Genomic DNA, 13710 nt, shown 5'->3' with positions numbered 1-13710 from the left:
CATATCAGCTCCCAGTATTTCGTATCTCAAATATTTAAACACATTATACTAAACTTCATTATAGATTTATTTCCTGTTACTACTCATCAGAACAAACAAAGATGTGCACATATACTAAATTGGAAAGATGATCAGTTTCCTTTACTGTGTTTTGTTGACATACAAGCTTACAATATTTTGTATCACAGAAGCTAAAAACACGCTAAAAATCAGAATAAACTTATTTCTTACTTCTCAACCCATTTAAGAAAGTATTGCATTCATACTAAAGGGAAAGGATGTTTACTTTCGCCTCCTGCTGATGTTTTGTCGACGTCACAACTCATGTCCAGTCACCGACTCACCCAACAGTCAGTCAGTATCAGTACTCCGTCACATCTGGCATTGTGATAAGCATTCGCCCGCGTACCATTTACTGTAAAGGTGCTAGATACTCTTGGCGATCCGAGTTGTGGAAAATCAGGAGGTGGAACGAACCACTGTTCTACCGGAAAATGAGGTCAGTGCAGTAATGTGATATACGTAGATTATTTGTGTGTTGGTAAGAAATGGTAAATTCTGACCATTGTGTTTACTTGTGCCCCTTCTACGCTTCCTCTCTCTCTCTCTCTCTCTCTCTCTCTCTCTCTCTCTCTCTCTCTCTCTCTGAAATGCACTATGGTGATTGTTTATTTTTTTGTTTTCTATCATACTGATTGATTTACTTTTATGAAGACGATGAAAAGTTCGTTACGTTGCAAATTATAGCATTTGGCGAGCTTTTGAGAATATCCGTGTAGTGTTGCAGTGTTCTAGCAGTGTAGTTTTATTTAGGTGTAAAGCTTTAATAAGGTGCGTAAGCTTGTGGACAAACAAATGATCGACATTTTTGGACGAAGAAGACGTAAATTATCGAAATTATTGTTATCTTGCAGCCAAACACTGGTCGCTGTTAGAGGCATCATCATCTCAGGATTAATATACGTCATCATTTTGTTCTACCTTTAAACTAATTCCACTTCCCGTCCAACTTACTGAATGCTTGCTTCATTGTAAGGTATTCTTGTTTCAACTAATGTACCGTGAGTAACTGTAGCCCTTCGCAGGTTTTACTTCTCGCTGTTTGGACCATTCCTAGCCCATTTCATCCTGTCGGCAAATAATGATAAGTATACCTTATGTTGGGATTCAGGGGATGAAGGTTAGGAGGTTACAAAGCGTTACGTTATCGTTGTTATTGCTATCGTTGTTATTATTATTATTATTATTTTTATTATTAACGTTGTTAATATGAATTGCTTTATGATATATCATTGCTTATTGCCAATATTAAGAAGAAAAATCACCAATAGATATTTTTATTTATTCTGACAACTTGTTGAAAATAACTCCATACTAAGCTTTACTGATTAGCAAAGAATGCGAAAAAAAAACCTGATTTTTTCTATAAATATGATATTAGATCGCAGCGCGAGAGAACGGGAGAGAGAAAAAAGCAACAGGGAACAAACAAGCACTTAGCATCATTATAGATTTTGATGAAGATGAGTGACGGGTATTCACTTCGTAGTCTCTCGTCCCCGCGTCCTACTTTTCCTGTTCTTTCCTCCGGTGCGGGGCGAGGGAGGGACGCACCTGTCGCGGGCACGTCATTTTTTCATGAAGGTCGCCGCGCCGTCACTGGAAGTCATTCTTTTGGATGGATTTTGCCGGGACTTAATGATCCTGGTGCTCCGTGATAATCTCATTTGCTGTGCGTGCTGCATAGAGGGCCAGCAAGGTTATTCTCGCGTTGCCTTCCCGCCCCTTCTCTCTCTCTCTCTCTCTCTCTCTCTCTCTCTCTCTCTCTCTCTCTCTCTCTCTCTCTCTATCCACTAGAGAGAGAGAGAGAGAGAGAGAGAGAGAGAGAGAATGAATGAATGCAATAAGCGACAAGTAACTGTGCCACTCTACAGTCTTGGTGATTCAGCATAACAATCATAATCAGGCATAATTTTCACCAGAACCGGACCTTTCTCATTCACCACGCATACTACGGCCCGAGAGCACAGTGTAAGGGTATGTAAACAATTGTCATAATAAAAAGATCCGGTTTCGTCAAGGACACAGTGGATTTATTATTTTTATTTATTTATTCTTTTATTGTCATAAGCGTATACATTACATTACAAGATTTAATTGCATAAAAAAACATTGTTTTGTTTTGTTTGACAATGAGGACTGATATTTTTTGGTATATTTTGCCCTCCTCTATATAACTCACTATGGTATGTGATATTGACGGCTAATGTTGTTAATATATACAATATATATATATATATATATATATATATATATATATATATATATATATATATATATATATATATATATATATATATATATATATATATATATATATATATATATATATATATATATTTTTTTTTTTTTTTTTTTTTTTCTATTGATAGAGCTACCTGATCTCATTACTTGTTAATTAGATAATTCTTGATTCTATACTTGTATGTTGGTAAAGAACAGTGAAGATCTACCTACTCTATCATTTCATTCAATACGTGAGTTGCTTTAAATCTAAATATGTATAATCGTTGTTCTGCCTTGTGGTAGGCGAAGTTTGCCTCTCAGTCTGGTTGGGTAAGAGTTATGTCCTCACTCGTGATAAACATGTCTTTGTGCTGACGGCACTAACTCTTTTACATATTTATGCACTAATTTTGTAACACAATATATATAGACTTGAGAAAATGGTAGTATTTAAAGTTTTTTTTAAATATTATAATAGTGTGATTTCTGGGTTTTGAAGATCTGATAACTCACAGTGACCTCTCTTTTTAATTTTACAGCTTGCTGAATATAACAATCAATTGCTGTTCCTCAAACTTCCACCCCGTAAGTAATATATGCTTATATAAAACTATTATATATTGTTACTAGATTTGTGGTGTAGAAAAATTTCCTGGGCCTACATAAAATCCCAATACTTTTCGCAATTTTATTTTTATCTAATTAATATGTTGTGACCAAGGCAGTCTATTGTCAATATTATTACTCCTAAAAATTCTGTTGAATCAACAATCTTTAACTTAATCCGATCGATATAATCATATATTGAATTACTTATATCAACTTTTCCTCTATTCTTGGAAATCATGTAATGTGTCTTAGATATTCAATGAGAGTTTATTTGCATGAATCCAATCCATCAACTTTATCAATTCTATATTTGTTTGTACGACCATTTGATCAATATTAGAACCTTTAAGAAATTAATTTGTGTCGTCTGCAAAAAGTATTGGTAACAATAGCGTTGAAATGCTAACAATATCATTCATATATATATATATATATATATATATATATATATATATATATATATATATATATATATATATATATATATATGTGTGTGTGTGTGTGTGTGTGTTACAGTTAATACGTATAATCAGTTAATATGTATATTCCCTGAAAAAAACAGTTAATACATATATTACCTGTTTCACTCAGGGAATATACATAATACCTAAAAATTTCAGTTATTATACATATTACCTAAAATTTGGAGGCATTTTTTATACATATTCCCTAAACTGAAAATTTCCAACACATCTTTATTCGTAAAACATAATATGTAAAAATTCAAGACAACACTAAAAGTGACATTTGTAAAATACGATAACTCATGATATTCATTTATTTTCAGCACATCTTTATTCGTAAAACATGATATGTAAAAATTCAAGACAATACTAAAAGTGACATTTGTTACGCTTTGTTGTTACATGGCAGTTTAGAATGACATCTTGAGTTACATTTCAGCTGAGATTTAAAGCATTTGCATCTTTTTGTCTAACATCTTCTTGTTCCGTGACAATTACATCTCACAAAACCTTGACCTCCGCAAGTAGAAACCTCCTGGACTGCTTTTCTCAGTGGAAGTGTCGTTTGCATATCCATGTCTTCAATGGAGTACAGAGCGTACCCGCAAATGTCAAATTGATTTCTACTAAATTTTCCGTCTAGCACACCACTTTTGGTTGCAATTTTGTACATCTCTTGTGAATCTCTTTCAACAATGACTCCAATCAAATTTTTAGGATTGACAATACTAAAAGTGACATTTGTTACCTAACCTAACCTAACCTAACCTAACCAAACTTAACCTAACCTAACCTAAGAAAGATACGTGATGCTTTTACTCATACTGCGAACAACCATATACCAACCACTTCCTGCACCAAAACTGGTCCACTGCCACACTCACAAAGGGCAGTAGTCAATAGTCATATTGTTCATAGGCCTATTGGAGAGTGAGTGACATACAAGTGACAACAGCTTTCACTTCACCCCTTCAATTTTCAGTTTAGGGAATATGTATAAAAAATGCCTCCACATTTCAGGTAATATGTATAATAACTGAAATTTTTAGGTATTATGTATATTCCCTGAGTGAAACAGGTAATATATGTATTAACTGTTTTTTTCAGGGAATATACATATTAACTGATTATACGTATTAACTGTAACACATATATATATATATATATATATATATATATATATATATATATATATATATATATATATATATATATATATATATATATATATATATATATATATATATATATATATATATATATATATATATATATATATATATATATATATATATATATATATATATATATATATAACAATAAGGATCGCAAAATTGACCCTTGTGGAACACCAGACCTAAATACGTAAGAAATCTGATTTTACGTCATTAAATAAAACATACTGATATCTGTTTGTCAAATAACTTTTTATCCATTTATAAGCTATACCTCTTATTCCATACCGTTGTACTTTATGTAACAAAGATTAACAATATCAAATGCTTTTATTAAGTCAAGAAATACCCCGAGAACATAATCACCAGCATCCAATGCTTCTGATATTGTATCAACAATAATAATCAAAGCTAAGTCGGTTCCACATCCTTCTCTAAAGCCAAATTGACATTTATGTACAATGGTGTGTAACTTTATAAATTCAATCTCTTATTCATTATTTGTCCAATATTTTAGAGAAAACACTTAATACTGAAACTGGCCGATAATTGTTCATTAGTGTACAGTCCCCTCCTTTAAATATGTGAATAAATTTAGCAGTTTATATTTCCTGTGGAAACACTCCTTGTAAAAATTATTGATTTATAATATGCGTCAGAGTCTTTAAGAAAGCCGGATATAGCCTCTTAATAAAGTTAGCTGTTATATCATCATATCCTGGGTTTTTCTCTTTAACATTTGTATTACATTAGTGAACTCGTAGTTGTCTGTAGGCTGCAAGAAAATAGAGTTGTGGTTTGGGGCTGATAAGTATGAGGAGTAATTTCGCTTACTTAAAGGTAAAGAATCACTGATATTCTTTCCAATATTTACAAAGAAATCATTAAAAGCATCAGCAATAATTTCAGTATTCTCTTTTGTTTTATCATTCACCATAATTTGGTTTCATTTCATAGTTGTTTTCCCTCTTTTTGTTAATAATTTAATTACTTACTTGCAAAGATTTTTTAATGTTTCACATATTGTACTTTTAACTGTTCGTCGTAATAACTACATTCAGCTTGACGAATTAACTTTTGAAGATTTCTTTTGTATAGCTTGTAATTATCTATATTTAATTTAGAAGACCTTTTTAATTGCAGCCTGTATAATTTATTTTTAGTTTTTTATTGATTCTTTCATAGCCGGCGTTAACCATAGTTTTCTATGTTTGTAACCTAATCTAATTGAAACTATTGGGAATGTCTCATCACAACAATTGGAAAACTCATAATGGAATTTAGTGAATGCTTCTTGGCAGTCATTAATATGGACAATATCATCCCAGTTTACATTAATACAAATTTCAAGAAATTTCTTCATCCTACCCTCATAGGTTTTCTTAACACAGAGTATATGAAGGTGGTCAAAGATATCTGTGTACACCGTTGGCAAAATTATTACTGTGAATATTATTACTAAATATATTATCAATGAGGGTAGCTGTAGTGCTAGTAATTCATATCGGTTTATTAATTAATGGTAAAAAGGAGTAGCTTATCAAAGTATTTATGAAATTTAACGTTGGCAAATATCTTTCATCTCTAAGCAAATCTAGGTTAAAGTTTTCCATGATATATGTCTCTTTTTGTTCCTTATTCACAATACTTAACATGTAATTAAAGGAATCAAGAAAGGGATCAATTGGTGCATAAGGAGGTTTATAGACAACTCAAATTATTATTTGTTTTTGTTTTTTTGTTCTGAACTACTCATCTCTATAGATAATGATTCAACGATATTATTATTAAATGTTAAGTCATCTCTATCATGAAACACAGTATCTTCTTTAACATATAACGAAACGCCCCCTCCTCATCTCTCTTTTCTGTATAGGTCCCTTTGTGCATAGCCTTCTATGTTATACAAATTAGTATTTGCTTCATTTATCCACGTTTCAATGAGGCCAATAACATCAAAGTTAATTTTTATATTTTGCACACAAGTTGCAAGATTATTTAGATTATTTTGGTACACTGCAAATATTTAAGTGTAATAAAGAGAAGTTGTAACGTTTACTTATTTCTTCGAATTCTTTATTAAAGCTATTTTCATCCAAATATTTACTTGATATATTACTTGACTGTATAAGAATAAAAAACTGTTCATCTGGGTTAGCATCATCAAGAAATGTTTCTGTTTCTATATTATTTAATTATAATGGATTGAAGTAAGACAATCTAATTGAGTTTGGGTTAGAGGTGGTTGAAAATGTTCACGGAGATATATCACGAATTCCTCATCACTCCCAGTACCATTAAAAGGGAAAACACTGGAACTACACCTGAAACATTCCATGACAACATCTGTCATGAAAAAGGTCTTCGTACAGTTCACACAAAACACTCTCACCCTCCAAGACTTCTCTACATTCTCCACAAGACATCAACATAGTACTGCTTCATATGGTATATTATTATCTTGAATATGAAATCATACTTAAAGTTGATCATCATTCCCAAATATTAAGTTTACTACAATGTAATACCTCTATCATTGTATAAAGTGATATATAAAGACCATACACAAAACATTATACGTATGACTAAATTTAAACTGGAAAAGAAATATTATATTCATACTAAGGTATTAATATTGATGTAGCCCATTTAGCGTTCATGTGAAAATCAGTAGTCTTCCTACAGGAACACTAGAAAAATAAAAAATGAATAATATTAAAATGGAAAATTTCAGTAAGCCATTATCACGCAACCGTTTTGTTCACACACACACACACACACACACACACACACACACACACACACACACACACACACACACACACACACACATCTTCAGTAGAATTCATAACAGCAAAGTAACACAAAATATTAACATATCGTTAAACACCATGGTCACCGTCTCTCTCTCTCTCTCTCTCTCTCTCTCTCTCTCTCTCTCTCTCTCTCTCTCTCTCTCTCTTCTGCACACAATATTAATATATAAGATTAAATCGAAAGATGAAAAATTACAGTATCCAATTATAATGTTACCATTTTCTTTACCGGCACACACACACACACACACACACACACACACACACACACACACACACACACACACACACACACACACACACACACACACACACACACACACACACACACACACACACATCTTAAGTAGTAGCCTATTCATAACAGCAAAGTAACACAAAATATTAACATCTCTCTCTCTCTCTCTCTCTCTCTCTCTCTCTCTCTCTCTCTCTCTCTCTCTCTCTCTCTCTCTCTCTCTCTCTCTCTCTCTCTCATTTTTATTAGTATTCACATTCTCCTTATTTTTCATTCATTCTCGTGTATTATGGTATTGATATTGTTAATGTTTTTTAATGGCCTAACTGTATTCTTAAGATCTCTGAGTAGAATGTTTCCATCCGATGACCAACAATCACGAATCTTTTTGTCCAGCTTCGCCTGTGGGGCATGCCAGATCAGGGTAACCTTTATCTTGGTTAGGTCTTCGTTGATGTAAACTGCCTAAGCGGAACTTGGCGTCGGCGTACTTGATTGAAGCTTCGGTTATCGCGGCTGCCACTCCCCATGGCCTCCCAGGCACTCCAAGTCACTGTTTCGGGTTCAGTCTCGGTCGAATTGCGTAGACTCTCTGTCGTGCTCTAGACCTTGCAAACCGAACCAATATGGGGCGAGAAGTTCCTTGTTTTCGTCCCAGCCGATATAGTCTATCGATGTTGTCCAAAGTAACTTGTTGAGACTCGTTAACTACTTAGCTGTTTATGAAGTCTAAATTCACCTTGACAACATCTGTCTCCTTCTCTTCAATTCCAGTTATTCTCAGATTATTAAGCCTGGAATACTGTTCTTGTTGATCCACCATTTCCTTGATACTTCTCTCTCCAGCTCGGTGATTTTGACGTCACGCTCTTTAATGACTTCACTCAGATCATGTACGTTTCAGATGAGGCGTTCACATATTACCTCCTCGATTTTTTTTAGACAACTTGACCTCACTCAATGCACTAATGAAGGCCTTCACAAAATCTTGATTGATGCCCATTGCTGCAGATAAATGTCTGGACCACATCAGCTCACTCATTCAGCTGCACTCTACACGTCATTGTCAGACATACAACCACACTGGAATTAGTTTCACTGCATTTATTTGTTCTTTTAGGCGTCACTCGATCTTGCAGACCTCACTTGTTCTTTCACCATATATTCACTTTGGGCTCAGTACAGTTACAGCATTGTAGAACTCATTTTTCTGCCTTGTTTCGTGAAAAAGAGCAGCACTGACAGACACAGCTCTCCTGCCGCCGCCATGACAGTCATATTTCACTTATTGCTGCTCTTAGCACATTACTTAATCAGCTGACTTCTATTTACGCTTAATATAATGATATGCCCAAGATTATATTCTTATTGAGTAAGGCCTTGCATTGTTACTGAACGTGTGATGATATTCATTAGGAGACATTTTTTTTCTCATTACCCTATTTATCCCGTACAGCGTCAGCAGATCTGAGACTTTGTAATTTCGCCAGTGCTGGCCACATCATGGATTTTTTTTTTTTTTTTGCTAAACCAGTCTTAAATGATGTAAAACAAGTGAAAATGACAGTCATTCCTCCCAGAACTGACTGGAAATGGTATTAATTGGTGCGAGATATTTTGCGCTAAGGTTAGCGACTTAGCAAAGCCTTATGTGACTAGTTTATTCGCTTCCTCGTTTCTCACCAGTCGATCCCCGAGTTGGACACATGCATAATATCGTTCCTGAGTTGAAAGAGAAACAACATGTCATGTTTTGCTGTTTGGGAGTGTTTGTGGATAAAAATAGACACGAGATATCGCGAGGAGTGTTGCCTTTCACGGTGCAAATATTTTCCGAGTAATATGTACTTGTTTTTCCTTATAACAAAGCGATTGGAAAATTCTTATTTATGTCATACAAAGTTTTCACTACCACAATATAACAGTTACCAAAAACAACTGAAATGGTAAGAGTAAGTAATGGAAATTACGCTTTGTTCATATTAGCGGAGTTGAGGCGTCAGTTTCCCGCTACACCTAGCTGAAGGCAGCAGAAACTGCTAAAGTTCAGAATTGTAATAAATAAATACAGGAAGCATTCATGTTAGCAGGGACGAGGAGGCAGCATGAGCAATGTCTACAGTGCATGATGGCAGTATAATGGTAGGTTTTGAGGACGCAATACCTCCGAAAACACGAGAAAGCTCGCCGACGTATCTCATACGTCTCTGACGCCCGGTTCGCTCAGAGTAGCCGACGTATCTCGTACGTCTCTGACGCTGTACGGATTAAAAGGAAAGAGTGCTATGAGCAGTGTCCTTCCTGTGATGCAATTGCTGCTGGTCACAATCAATGTGCGGCTGTTGATCTTTGTCGTTTTTTGGTATCATAGACTCTTGAGCAACTACTGGTGATCTTTGCCACGTGGAAATGGATTTTCTCAACCTGAAGTGTGGAAGTAACTCAGATAATGACCCATACCAGTAGTAGAGTAAAATGTCGAAGCTCGCTCAAACAGCGATTTAATTGTGCTTCTCATTGTTGTTCCGTAATCATTCGTGATCGCGGAGATGTTCGACCTTTAACAAGAGTCAGAGGTGACGTTAAGTGCGAAAAATCCATGAAATATCTGAGGTGTAATTACGTTCGACAGTTCACATGTTAGACTTCAACACTACGGAGGAGAGATGTAATTTGCAACTTAACAATGAAAAAGAAAATAACATCAGCATATATTTTTTTCTGTCGATGTGTGACTTTCTTTTCGTTGTGACGTCACGGAAAAAGGTTTGAAAATGTGGTGTTCTGATGTAGAGATGATGGAGTTTCTTGAAGGGGAAAAAAAGTACTTTTGGGACCTTAAAAATTAATTATACAGCAAAACAAGCTAACCGAAGTCGACGTTCGATGAGATCGCTGGCACTCTACAAGAACTGTTTCTCTCTATGCAGGGTGTTTGTTGCTGGAGGTGAGGATTGAGTACTTGTGATGATTTAATTAGATCACAATCGTCATCGTCACCAGAGGAAGACATCTTGTTGAGTAGTCGTTTGTTTACATTCACTTCCCGCCAACCAGCTGATACTTTCCATTCGCTATACGTGAGCGTGTTCCGACTAGAAGGGCTCAGTCGATACTTCTAGTGACTTGCAGTTTCAGTCGCCTTAACACATACTTTCGACCTCTACTCTCCTTAACTCCTACCCATCTCTTTACCTCCTTGCTAAAATGAATGCGCGGTTGACGTACTGGCATTCATCTGGCGTACATTTGCCTGTCCTAGTGATGGTATTTGTTATTGTGGGTTTGGTGATAAGTTTGTTCAGGCCACGTCTCTTCCATCACCTCCGTTACCTTACTGGGAGATATATAACTTATTTGATTATTCCTCGGGTTTGGCGATTATAAGGAAAATGAAAGGAGTGAATCAGTGAAAGAAATTAAATGTGGTAACTCTTAAGTAGATTTGGTTATTGTGAAGAAAATGAAATGAGTAAAGCATGTAGTAAAGAAAATTGAGGTGAAGGTTATTTAGGAAGAGATCATAGAAAACGGAATCGGGAAATAAAGTAATTTGCTATGGAAAGGTACTACTAAAAAAATAAAAAGAAATTAAGAGTTGTCTTGCACATGAGACTCTTTTCCTCTGCAATACAATGACGGCTAACCATCTGATTCATAATATATTTTTTTAGTACTCATCATTCAATTATCAAGGTGTCTATGGGTCTCTTATGTTGCTTTATTTACAAAGGAAGTGTCTATTCTTTGTTGGTGTTATATGTTACGTTCCTGTTTGTCATGTCATGTTTGCCTTCCTTTCTCTCATCATGTAAGAGTTCTCTTTTTTCTTTACATTTTTATTCTCTTCCCTGTTCTTTTGTTTCCTCGATTTCGTTTTTTCCCCTCCTTCTTTTCATCCTTTTCTCTATTATTATTATTATTATTATTATTATTATTATTATTATTATTATTATTATTATTGTTATTATTTTTTTTCTATGTTAAGGCCTATAACGCCTGTAGGCATACTTGAATAGTATATGTGGGAAGCGGTGTTAAGCTTCCGCCCATTATTAGAGCAGGCAATTTCATTTATAGTGGTACCCTTATTAGGGCCCATATCACCACCCAAGTGCATCTTTGGTGTAACCACCTAGAACCTGGGTATCATGGTGACATGTAGGTAACTTTAAACCACTCGACAAATGGCATAGTTTCAAAGTGGTATGTGGTGGGATTCCAACCTACACGTGTACGTCTGTCTGCCCGATACCACGCTCACCACCGTATCCTTATAATAATGATAATAATAATAATAATAATAATAATAATAATAATAATAATATTATTATTATTATTATTATTATTATTATTGTTATTACTGTTATCATTATTACTAGCAACTATAGGTAACTATTATTATTGTTATTATTATTGCTGTTGTTGCTATTGATAATATTATTATCATTATCATCATCATCATTATCATTATTATGGCTGCTTGTCGTGGTGGGGATGGCGGTGAGTACGGGCATGGTGGTGATCATCACCATCACCATCACCATCATCATCATTATAATCATCATCATCATCATCATCATCATCACCTTCATCATTAAATCACCATAGTCAATGCATCCTAAATATTTAATGAAGTTATCAACGTGAAATTCCTAATTATAATGAAAATCATGTGATAATTTTTCATTTACGTGCAGGATGATCTGAAATTCAAAATCGGAAAGAAATATATTATATGAAAAAAAAAGTGCATGAAAGTGGTAGCTCAGTCAAAACGCTGTTGTGTGTTTTTAGGTTATAAATGTGAATGTATTTGTATCGCTGGCCAGTCATGCGTGTATCGGCGTCCTTGCATGCTCGGGAACGCACGGTTTTAATGGAAATATGTGTGTGTGTGTGTGTGTGTGTGTGTGTGTGTGTGTGGCTAAGACCATTCACGACACAATATTATGGCGCTGTTACTGTCTATCGCATCCCGTCCACCTCATCTCGACCATCATAATTCACATATACATGACTTTAAGCAGACACAACCAGACATACATGATGTTATATTTTAGTCACATCATTGACACTAATACCATAATGTAGTTACATTATGGTTGCGCAAAGAGACATCAACACTTAGTAAACACACACCCACGCACGCACACACACACACACACACACACACACACACACACACACACACACACACACACACACACACACACACACACACACACAAATACCCAAACAAAACAACGAATCAATACACGAACTACAAGTAGATAAATTAATACGTAACTTAACCTTCACCAGGCACCACAGAACAGTCCACTTCCCTCCTGATCTAAAATTGCGAAGGTGGGTATTTTTGGAAGGAATCTGTTTGTCGGAGAGTTTAATTACAGAATCTTAATAGAAGGCATTGGCGTGCTGGTGGAGCCTGGAATTAGTCGGCTTGCCAGGAATGAAGCAGAAGGGAGAGAGAGAGAGAGAGAGAGAGAGAGAGAGAGAGAGAGAGAGGTAAATACTAAGGTACGTTTTCTTCAGGGCTTTGCACACACACACACACACACACACACACACACACACACACACACACACACACAGAGAGAGAGAGAGAGAGAGAGAGAGAGAAAGGTAAATATTAAGGTACGTTTTTACAGGGTTTTGGAAGAGAGAGAGAGAGAGAGAGAGAGAGAGAGAGAGAGAGAGAGAGAGAGAGAGAGAGAGAGAGAGAGAGAGAGAGAGAGAGAGTATAAATAAATTAATAAAAACAGAATTAATATACACATGTAGATAAGTTTTGCTAAATTTTTAGCAAGAAGGAACAGAGAGAGAGAGAGAGAGAGAGAGAGAGAGAGAGAGAGAGAGAGAGAGAACTAGCTAGCAACGTGTTAAATGAAGATAGGTTGTTGAAAATTCAGAGTATGAAATATTAATTAAGGGATAAAAAGTGTAGAATAGAGAATTCTTTGGCAACACCTGACGAGATGTAAAAATACTCCGTGGAAAATAGATAAAAGAAAAAGGAAAACTATGTTTATCAAAATACGTCCTTAAAAGAGAAAAAGTGAGGAAAACAAATATTGATAGGAATATGACGAATGAAAGGTAGAAATATTAATTTATGA

General features: G+C 35.0%; 1 long non-coding RNA gene across 1 annotated transcript in view; it reads left to right on the top strand.

Annotated features, from left to right (window-relative positions):
* The first annotated feature begins 362 nt into the window (after window positions 1-362).
* Window positions 363-13710, top strand: part of LOC123505009 — a 37657-nt gene continuing 24309 nt past the window's right edge. The window contains exons 1-2 of the long non-coding RNA XR_006675018.1: window positions 363-499; window positions 2826-2871. This is a non-coding gene — a long non-coding RNA (uncharacterized LOC123505009). The remainder of the gene's footprint in view (window positions 500-2825; window positions 2872-13710) is intronic.

This window comes from Portunus trituberculatus, chromosome 17, assembly GCF_017591435.1.
Source record: "Portunus trituberculatus isolate SZX2019 chromosome 17, ASM1759143v1, whole genome shotgun sequence".
NCBI lineage: Eukaryota > Metazoa > Arthropoda > Malacostraca > Decapoda > Portunidae > Portunus > Portunus trituberculatus.
Note: the sequence above shows the minus strand (reverse complement) of the source record. Positions and strands in the feature narration are given on the sequence as shown.